The following is a 10,000-nucleotide window of genomic DNA, read 5'->3' on the forward strand; positions in this document are numbered from 1 at the left end:
CGAGTCTGCCGGCTGAGCCGCGGCTGACAAGCGTTCGAGTGCCGGCGACCGCCGCCGGTCTCGGCCCGGCCCTGGAGAAACCCCTCTTGGAGCCCTCGCTCCAGTCGGCAACGGCCACCGGAGCCTGCGGGCAAGCAGCGGCTTCGCGCGGCTTCTGGCAGTCGGAAGCGCCGTGCGCGATAGGTAGGAGGCAGAACGGCCACGGCCAGGGCCGCCGGGCAACGCCCGAGTCTGCCGGCTGAGCCGCGGCTGACAAGCGTTCGAGTGCCGGCGACCGCCGCCCGTCTCGGCCCGGCCCTGGAGAAACCCCTCTTGGAGCCCTCGCTCCAGTCGGCAACGGCCACCGGAGCCTGCGGGCAAGCAGCGGCTTCGCGCGGCTTCTGGCAGTCGGAAGCGCCGTGCGCGATAGGTAGGAGGCAGAACGGCCACGGCCACAGCCGCCGTGCAACGCCCGAGTCTGCCGGCTGAACCGCGAGTAGCTGCAGCGGTTCGATGGCGCTGGTCCGCGAGCGCCAGCCCTCTGCCCTAGTATACGGACAGCGAGGTCCCCGGCCCCGGCGGGCTCGAAGAGAACCGTCTTCCCCCAGCGGGGAGGCGCGCGAGCGCCGCCGACTCTTACCATGACGTAACTGGAGGCAGCGCAAAGCAGCGACCCCTTCGGCAGCTCCGAAGAAGAACCGGGCAAGACGTCTACCTGCCAGAACCGCGGTGGAGCCAAAGTCCCGCCGGAGCGAGGTAGACGAGGCATCCCTTTCCGCCGGCAGCTCCGGCGGCCACATCGGGCACAACGGACCCGGCGGACGGTAAAACGGGTAGACCTGGCCTCCCTGCCGGCAGAACGGGTAGACGAGGCCTCCCTGCCTGGAACCGGGTAGACCTGGCATCCCTGCCGGAAGCGGGTAGACCTGGCATCCCTGCCGGTAAAACGGGTAGACCTGGCCTCCCTGCCGGCAGAACGGGTAGACGAGGCCTCCCTGCCTGGAACCGGGTAGACCTGGCATCCCTGCCGGAAGCGGGTAGACCTGGCATCCCTGCCGGCAAAACGGGTAGACCTGGTCTCCCTGCCGCCAAAACGGGTAGACCTGGCCTCCCTGCAGGTAAAACGGGTAGACCTGGCCTCCCTGCCGGCAGAACGGGTAGACCTGGCCTCCCTGCCGCCAGAACGGGTAGACCTGGCATCCCTGCCGGCAAAACGGGTAGACCTGGTCTCCCTGCCGGTAAAACGGGTAGACCTGGTCTCCCTGCAGGTAAAACGGGTAGACCTGTTATCCCTGCCGGCAAAACGGGTAGACCTGGTCTCCCTGCAGCCAGAACGGGTAGACCTGGCATCCCTGCCGGTAAAACGGGTAGACCTGGTCTCCCTGCCGGCAAAAAGGGTAGACCTGTTCTCCCTGCCGCCAGAACGGGTAGACCTGGCCTCCCTGCCGGTAAAACGGGTAGACCTGGTCTCCGTGCAGGTAAAACGGGTAGACCTGGCATCCCTGCCGGCAGAACGGGTAGACATGGTCTCCCTGCCGCCAGAACGGGTAGACCTGGCATCCCTGCCGGCAAAACGGGTAGACCTGGTCTCCCTGCCGGTAAAACGGGTAGACCTGGCCTCCCTGCAGGTAAAACGGGTAGACCTGTTATCCCTGCCGGCAAAACGGGTAGACCTGGCATCCCTGCCGGCAAAACGGGTAGACCTGGTCTCCCTGCAGCCAGAACGGGTAGACCTGGTCTCCCTGCCGCTAGAACGGGTAGACCTGGCCTCCCTGCCGGCAATATGGGTAGACCTGGCCTCCCTGCCGGTAAAACGGGTAGACCTGGCATCCCTGCAGGTAAAACGGGTAGACCTGGCATCCCTGCCGGCAAAACGGGTAGACCTGGTCTCCCTGCCGGTAAAACGGGTAGACCTGTTCTCCCTGCAGGTAAAACGGGTAGACCTGTTCTCCCTGCAGGTAAAACGGGTAGACCTGGTCTCCCTGCAGCCAGAACGGGTAGACCTGGCATCCCTGCCGGTAAAACGGGTAGACCTGGTCTCCCTGCCGGCAAAAAGGGTAGACCTGTTCTCCCTGCCGCCAGAACGGGTAGACCTGGTCTCCCTGCCGGTAAATGGGTAGACCTGGTCTCCCTGCCGGCAATATGGGTAGACCTGGCCTCCCTGCAGCCAGAACGGGTAGACCTGGTCTCCCTGCCGGTAAATGGGTAGACCTGGTCTCCCTGCCGCTAGAACGGGTAGACCTGGCCTCCCTGCCGGCAATATGGGTAGACCTGGCCTCCCTGCCGGTAAAACGGGTAGACCTGGCATCCCTGCAGGTAAAACGGGTAGACCTGGCATCCCTGCCGGCAAAACGGGTAGACCTGGTCTCCCTGCCGGTAAAACGGGTAGACCTGTTCTCCCTGCAGGTAAAACGGGTAGACCTGGTCTCCCTGCAGCCAGAACGGGTAGACCTGGCATCCCTGCCGGTAAAACGGGTAGACCTGGTCTCCCTGCCGGCAAAAAGGGTAGACCTGTTCTCCCTGCCGCCAGAACGGGTAGACCTGGTCTCCCTGCCGGTAAATGGGTAGACCTGGTCTCCCTGCCGGCAATATGGGTAGACCTGGCCTCCCTGCAGCCAGAACGGGTAGACCTGGCATCCCTGCCGGTAAATGGGTAGACCTGGCATCCCTGCCGGTAAAACGGGTAGACCTGGCATCCCTGCCGGCAATACGGGTAGACCTGGTCTCCCTGCCGCTAGAACGGGTAGACCTGGCATCCCTGCCGGTAAAACGGGTAGACCTGGCCTCCCTGCCGGCAATACGGGTAGACCTGGCCTCCCTGCCGGTAAAACGGGTAGACCTGGCCTCCCTGCCGGCAGAACGGGTAGACCTGGTCTCCCTGCCGGCAGAACGGGTAGACCTGGTCTCCCTGCAGGAAAAACGGGTAGACCTGGTCTCCCTGCAGCCAGAACGGGTAGACCGCGCATCCCTGCCGGTAAATGGGTAGACCTGGCATCCCTGCCGGTAAAACGGGTAGACCTGGCATCCCTGCCGGCAGAACGGGTAGACCTGGTCTCCCTGCCGCCAGAACGGGTAGACCTGGCCTCCCTGCAGGTAAAACGGGTAGACCTGGCCTCCCTGCCGGCAGAACGGGTAGACCTGGCCTCCCTGCCGGCAGAAGGGGTAGACCTGTCCTCCCTGCGGACAGAGCGGGTCGCCCGTGCTGGAGGCCCGTATGCAGGGGTGCCTGCACGGGGTGGGAAGGGGCGGCGGCGGGGTGCCTGTGCTCTCTCAGCCGGGGCGGCGGTGGGGGGGCTTGTGGGGGGTGGCTGGGGGCGGCAGGCCGGCCGTGCCGGAGGCCCGTATGCAGGGGTGCCTGCACGGGGTGGGAAGGGGCGGCGGCGGGGTGCCTGTGCTGTCTCAGCCGGGGCGGCGGTGGGGGGGCTTGTGGGGGGTGGCTGGGGGCGGCAGGCCGGCCCTGCCGGAGGCCCGTATGCAGGGGTGCCTGCACGGGGTGGGAAGGGGCGGCGGCGGGCTGCCTGTGCTCTCTCAGCCGGGGCGGCGGTGGGGGGGCTTGCGGGGGGTGGCTGGGGGCGGCAGGCCGGCCCTGCCGGAGGCCCGTATGCAGGGGTGCCTGCACGGGGTGGGAAGGGGCAGCGGCGGGCTGCCTGTGCTCTCTGAGCCGGGGCCGCGGTGGGGGGGGCTTGCGGGGGGTGGCTGGGGGCGGCAGGCCGGCCCTGCCGGAGGCCCGTATGCAGGGGTGCCTGCACGGGGTGGGTGGGCCTGCGGCGGGCTGCCTGTGCTCTCTCAGCCGAGGCGGCGGTGGGGGGGGCTTGCGGGGGGTGGCTGGGGTCGGCAGGCCGGCCCTGCCGGAGGCCCGTATGCAGGGGTGCCTGCACGGGCTGGGAAGGGCCGGCGGCGGGGTGCCTGTGCTGTCTCAGCCGGGGCGGCGGTGGGGGGGCTTGTGGGGGGTGGCTGGGGGCGGCAGGCCGGCCCTGCCGGAGGCCCCTATGCAGGGGTGCCTGCACGGGGTGGGAAGGGCCGGCGGCGGGCTGCCTGTGCTCTCTCAGCCGGGGCGGCGGTGGGGGGGCTTGTGGGGGGTGGCTGGGGGCGGCAGGCCGGCCGTGCCGGAGGCCCGTATGCAGGGGTGCCTGCACGGGGTGGGAAGGGGCGGCGGCGGGGTGCCAGTGCTGTCTCAGCCGGGGCGGCGGTGGGGGGGCTTGTGGGGGGTGGCTGGGGGCGGCAGGCCGGCCCTGCCGGAGGCCCGTATGCAGGGGTGCCTGCACGGGGTGGGAAGGGGCGGCGGCGGGCTGCCTGTGCTCTCTCAGCCGGGGCGGCGGTGGGGGGGCTTGCGGGGGGTGGCTGGGGGCGGCAGGCCGGCCCTGCCGGAGGCCCCTATGCAGGGGTGCCTGCACGGGGTGGGAAGGGCCGGCGGCGGGCTGCCTGTGCTCTCTCAGCCGGGGCGGCGGTGGGGGGGCTTGCGGGGGGTGGCTGGGGGCGGCAGGCCGGTCCTGCCGGAGGCCCGTATGCAGGGGTGCCTGCACGGGGTGGGAAGGGCCTGCGGCGGGCTGCCTGTGCTCTCTGAGCCGGGGCGGCGGTGGGGGGGGCTTGCGGGGGGTGGCTGGGGGCGGCAGGCCGGCCCTGCCGGAGGCCCGTATGCAGGGGTGCCTGCACGGGGTGGGTGGGCCTGCGGCGGGCTGCCTGTGCTCTCTGAGCCGGGGCGGCGGTGGGGGGGGGCTTGCGGGGGGTGGCTGGGGGCGGCAGGCCGGCCCTGCCGGAGGCCCGTATGCAGGGGTGCCTGCACGGGGTGGGAAGGGGCGGCGGCGGGGTGCCTGTGCTCTCTCAGCCGGGGCGGCGGTGGGGGGGCTTGCGGGGGTTGTCTGGGGGCGGCAGGCCGGTCCTGCCGGAGGCCCGTATGCAGGGGTGCCTGCACGGGCTGGGAAGGGGCGGCGGCGGGCTGCCTGTGCTGTCTCAGCCGGGGCGGCGGTGGGGGGGCTTGTGGGGGGTGGCTGGGGGCGGCAGGCCGGCCCGGCCGGAGGCCCGTATGCAGGGGTGCCTGCACGGGGTATGAAGGGCCGGCGGCGGGGTGCCTGTGCTCTCTCAGCCGAGGCGGCGGTGGGGGGGCTTGTGGGGGGTTGCTGGGGGCGGCAGGCCGGCCCTGCCGGAGGCCCGTATGCAGGGGTGCCTGCACGGGGTGGGAAGGGGCGGCGGCGGGCTGCCTGTGCTGTCTCAGCCGGGGCGGCGGTGGGGGGGCCTGTGGCGGGTGGCTGGGGGCGGCAGGCCGGCCCTGCCGGAGGCCCGTATGCAGGGGTGCCTGCACGGGGTGGGAAGGGCCGGCGGCGGGCTGCCTGTGCTCTCTCAGCCGGGGCGGCGGTGGGGGGGCTTGCGGAGGGGTGGCTGGGGTCGGCAGGCCGGCCCTGCCGGAGGCCCGTATGCAGGGGTGCCTGCACGGGGTGGGAAGGGCCGGCGGCGGGCTGCCTGTGCTCTCTCAGCCGGGGCGGCGGTGGGGGGGCTTGCGGAGGGGTGGCTGGGGGCGGCAGGCCGGCCCTGCCGGAGGCCCGTATGCAGGGGTGCCTGCACGGGGTGGGAAGGGCCGGCGGCGGGCTGCCTGTGATCTCTCAGCCGGGGCGGCGGTGGGGGGGGGTTGCGGGGGGTGGCTGGGGGCGGCAGGCCGGCCCTGCCGGAGGCCCGTATGCAGGGGTGCCTGCACGGGGTGGGAAGGGCCGGCGGCGGGCTGCCTGTGCTCTCTGAGCCGGGGCGGCGGTGGGGGGGGCTTGCGGGGGGTGGCTGGGGTCGGCAGGCCGGCCCTGCCGGAGGCCCGTATGCAGGGGTGCCTGCACGGGGTGGGAAGGGGCGGCGGCGGGGTGCCTGTGCTCTCTGAGCCGGGGCGGCGGTGGGGGGGCTTGCGGGGGGTGGCTGGGGGCGGCAGGCCGGCCCTGCCGGAGGCCCGTATGCAGGGGTGCCTGCACGGGGTGGGAAGGGCCGGCGGCGGGCTGCCTGTGCTGTCTCAGTCGGGGCGGCGGTGGAGGGGCTTGCGGGGGATGGCTGGGGTCGGCAGGCCGGCCCTGCCGGAGGCCCGTATGCAGGGGTGCCTGCACGGGGTGGGTGGGCCTGCGGCGGGCTGCCTGTGCTCTCTGAGCCGGGGCGGCGGTGGGGGGGGCTTGCGGGGGGTGGCTGGGGGCGGCAGGCCGGCCCTGCCGGAGGCCCGTATGCAGGGGTGCCTGCACGGGGTGGGAAGGGGCGGCGGCGGGGTGCCTGTGCTCTCTGAGCCGGGGCGGCGGTGTGGGGGCTTGCGGGGGGGTGGCTGGGGGCGGCAGGCCGGCCCTGCCAGAGGCCCGTATGCAGGGGTGCCTGCACGGGGTGGGAAGGGGCGGCGGCGGGGTGCCTGTGCTCTCTCAGCCGGGGCGGCGGTGGGGGGGCTTGCGGGGGTTGTCTGGGGGCGGCAGGCCGGTCCTGCCGGAGGCCCGTATGCAGGGGTGCCTGCACGGGGTGGGAAGGGGCGGCGGCGGGCTGCCTGTGCTGTCTCAGCCGGGGCGGCGGTGGGGGGGCTTGTGGGGGGTGGCTGGGGGCGGCAGGCCGGCCCTGCCGGAGGCCCCTATGCAGGGGTGCCTGCACGGGGTGGGAAGGGCCGGCGGCGGGCTGCCTGTGCTCTCTCAGCCGGGGCGGCGGTGGGGGGGCTTGCGGGGGGTGGCTGGGGGCGGCAGGCCGGTCCTGCCGGAGGCCCGTATGCAGGGGTGCCTGCACGGGGTGGGAAGGGCCGGCGGCGGGCTGCCTGTGCTGTCTCAGTCGGGGCGGCGGTGGGGGGGCTTGCGGGGGGTGGCTGGGGTCGGCAGGCCGGCCCTGCCGGAGGCCCGTATGCAGGGGTGCCTGCACGGGGTATGAAGGGCCGGCGGCGGGCTGCCTGTGCTCTCTGAGCCGGGGCGGCGGTGGGGGGGGCTTGCGGGGGGTGGCTGGGGGCGGCAGGCCGGCCCTGCCGGAGGCCCGTATGCGGGGGTGCCTGCACGGGGTGGGTGGGCCTGCGGCGGGCTGCCTGTGCTCTCTGAGCCGGGGCGGCGGTGGGGGGGGCTTGCGGGGGGTGGCTGGGGGCGGCAGGCCGGCCCTGCCGGAGGCCCGTATGCAGGGGTGCCTGCACGGGGTGGGAAGGGGCGGCGGCGGGGTGCCTGTGCTCTCTCAGCCGGGGCGGCGGTGGGGGGGCTTGCGGGGGTTGTCTGGGGGCGGCAGGCCGGTCCTGCCGGAGGCCCGTATGCAGGGGTGCCTGCACGGGCTGGGAAGGGGCGGCGGCGGGCTGCCTGTGCTGTCTCAGCCGGGGCGGCGGTGGGGGGGCTTGTGGGGGGTGGCTGGGGGCGGCAGGCCGGCCCGGCCGGAGGCCCGTATGCAGGGGTGCCTGCACGGGGTATGAAGGGCCGGCGGCGGGGTGCCTGTGCTCTCTCAGCCGAGGCGGCGGTGGGGGGGCTTGTGGGGGGTTGCTGGGGGCGGCAGGCCGGCCCTGCCGGAGGCCCGTATGCAGGGGTGCCTGCACGGGGTGGGAAGGGGCGGCGGCGGGCTGCCTGTGCTGTCTCAGCCGGGGCGGCGGTGGGGGGGCCTGTGGCGGGTGGCTGGGGGCGGCAGGCCGGCCCTGCCGGAGGCCCGTATGCAGGGGTGCCTGCACGGGGTGGGAAGGGCCGGCGGCGGGCTGCCTGTGCTCTCTCAGCCGGGGCGGCGGTGGGGGGGCTTGCGGAGGGGTGGCTGGGGTCGGCAGGCCGGCCCTGCCGGAGGCCCGTATGCAGGGGTGCCTGCACGGGGTGGGAAGGGCCGGCGGCGGGCTGCCTGTGCTCTCTCAGCCGGGGCGGCGGTGGGGGGGCTTGCGGAGGGGTGGCTGGGGGCGGCAGGCCGGCCCTGCCGGAGGCCCGTATGCAGGGGTGCCTGCACGGGGTGGGAAGGGCCGGCGGCGGGCTGCCTGTGATCTCTCAGCCGGGGCGGCGGTGGGGGGGGTTGCGGGGGGTGGCTGGGGGCGGCAGGCCGGCCCTGCCGGAGGCCCGTATGCAGGGGTGCCTGCACGGGGTGGGAAGGGCCGGCGGCGGGCTGCCTGTGCTCTCTGAGCCGGGGCGGCGGTGGGGGGGGCTTGCGGGGGGTGGCTGGGGTCGGCAGGCCGGCCCTGCCGGAGGCCCGTATGCAGGGGTGCCTGCACGGGGTGGGAAGGGGCGGCGGCGGGCTGCCTGTGCTCTCTCAGCCGGGGCGGCGGTGGGGGGGCTTGCGGGGGGTGGCTGGGGGCGGCAGGCCGGCCCTGCCGGAGGCCCGTATGCAGGGGTGCCTGCACGGGGTGGGAAGGGCCGGCGGCGGGCTGCCTGTGCTGTCTCAGTCGGGGCGGCGGTGGAGGGGCTTGCGGGGGATGGCTGGGGTCGGCAGGCCGGCCCTGCCGGAGGCCCGTATGCAGGGGTGCCTGCACGGGGTGGGTGGGCCTGCGGCGGGCTGCCTGTGCTCTCTGAGCCGGGGCGGCGGTGGGGGGGGCTTGCGGGGGGTGGCTGGGGGCGGCAGGCCGGCCCTGCCGGAGGCCCGTATGCAGGGGTGCCTGCACGGGGTGGGAAGGGGCGGCGGCGGGGTGCCTGTGCTCTCTGAGCCGGGGCGGCGGTGGGGGGGCTTGCGGGGGGTGGCTGGGGGCGGCAGGCCGGCCCTGCCAGAGGCCCGTATGCAGGGGTGCCTGCACGGGGTGGGAAGGGGCGGCGGCGGGGTGCCTGTGCTCTCTCAGCCGGGGCGGCGGTGGGGGGGCTTGCGGGGGTTGTCTGGGGGCGGCAGGCCGGTCCTGCCGGAGGCCCGTATGCAGGGGTGCCTGCACGGGGTGGGAAGGGGCGGCGGCGGGCTGCCTGTGCTGTCTCAGCCGGGGCGGCGGTGGGGGGGCTTGTGGGGGGTGGCTGGGGGCGGCAGGCCGGCCCTGCCGGAGGCCCGTATGCAGGGGTGCCTGCACGGGGTGGGAAGGGCCGGCGGCGGGCTGCCTGTGATCTCTCAGCCGGGGCGGCGGTGGGGGGGGTTGCGGGGGGTGGCTGGGGGCGGCAGGCCGGCCCTGCCGGAGGCCCGTATGCAGGGGTGCCTGCACGGGGTGGGAAGGGCCGGCGGCGGGCTGCCTGTGCTCTCTGAGCCGGGGCGGCGGTGGGGGGGGCTTGCGGGGGGTGGCTGGGGTCGGCAGGCCGGCCCTGCCGGAGGCCCGTATGCAGGGGTGCCTGCACGGGGTGGGAAGGGGCGGCGGCGGGGTGCCTGTGCTCTCTGAGCCGGGGCGGCGGTGGGGGGGCTTGCGGGGGGTGGCTGGGGGCGGCAGGCCGGCCCTGCCGGAGGCCCGTATGCAGGGGTGCCTGCACGGGGTGGGTGGGCCTGCGGCGGGCTGCCTGTGCTCTCTGAGCCGGGGCGGCGGTGGGGGGGGCTTGCGGGGGGTGGCTGGGGGCGGCAGGCCGGCCCTGCCGGAGGCCCGTATGCAGGGGTGCCTGCACGGGGTGGGAAGGGGCGGCGGCGGGGTGCCTGTGCTCTCTGAGCCGGGGCGGCGGTGGGGGGGCTTGCGGGGGGTGGCTGGGGGCGGCAGGCCGGCCCTGCCGGAGGCCCGTATGCAGGGGTGCCTGCACGGGGTGGGAAGGGCCGGCGGCGGGGTTCCTGTGCTCTCTCAGCCGGGGCGGCGGTGGGGGGGCTTGCGGGGGGTGGCTGGGGGCGGCAGGCCGGCCCTGCCGGAGGCCCGTATGCAGGGGTGCCTGCACGGGGTGGGAAGGGGCGGCGGCGGGCTGCCTGTGCTCTCTCAGCCGGGGCGGCGGTGGGGGGGCTTGCGGGGGGTGGCTGGGGGCGGCAGGCCGGCCGTGCCGGAGGCCCGTTTGCAGGGGTGCCTGCACGGGGGTGGGTTGGGTGGGGCGGCGGGAATTTTTTGGTTTTTGTTGCTTTTTTATTTCTTTTTCCGCTTTTGAAACAGAGACGCCGCCCCGTCCTCGGGCGTTTCAGCCGAGCTGATGGAAAGCGGCGCCCCTTCCCGTCGCTTGCGGGGGGGGTGGTGCAGGAGGGGGGAGGCGGCGCGCGCCTGAAATTCCCCTCG

Source organism: Opisthocomus hoazin, unplaced genomic scaffold, assembly GCF_030867145.1.
Source record: "Opisthocomus hoazin isolate bOpiHoa1 unplaced genomic scaffold, bOpiHoa1.hap1 HAP1_SCAFFOLD_110, whole genome shotgun sequence".
Taxonomy (NCBI): Eukaryota; Metazoa; Chordata; class Aves; order Opisthocomiformes; family Opisthocomidae; genus Opisthocomus; species Opisthocomus hoazin.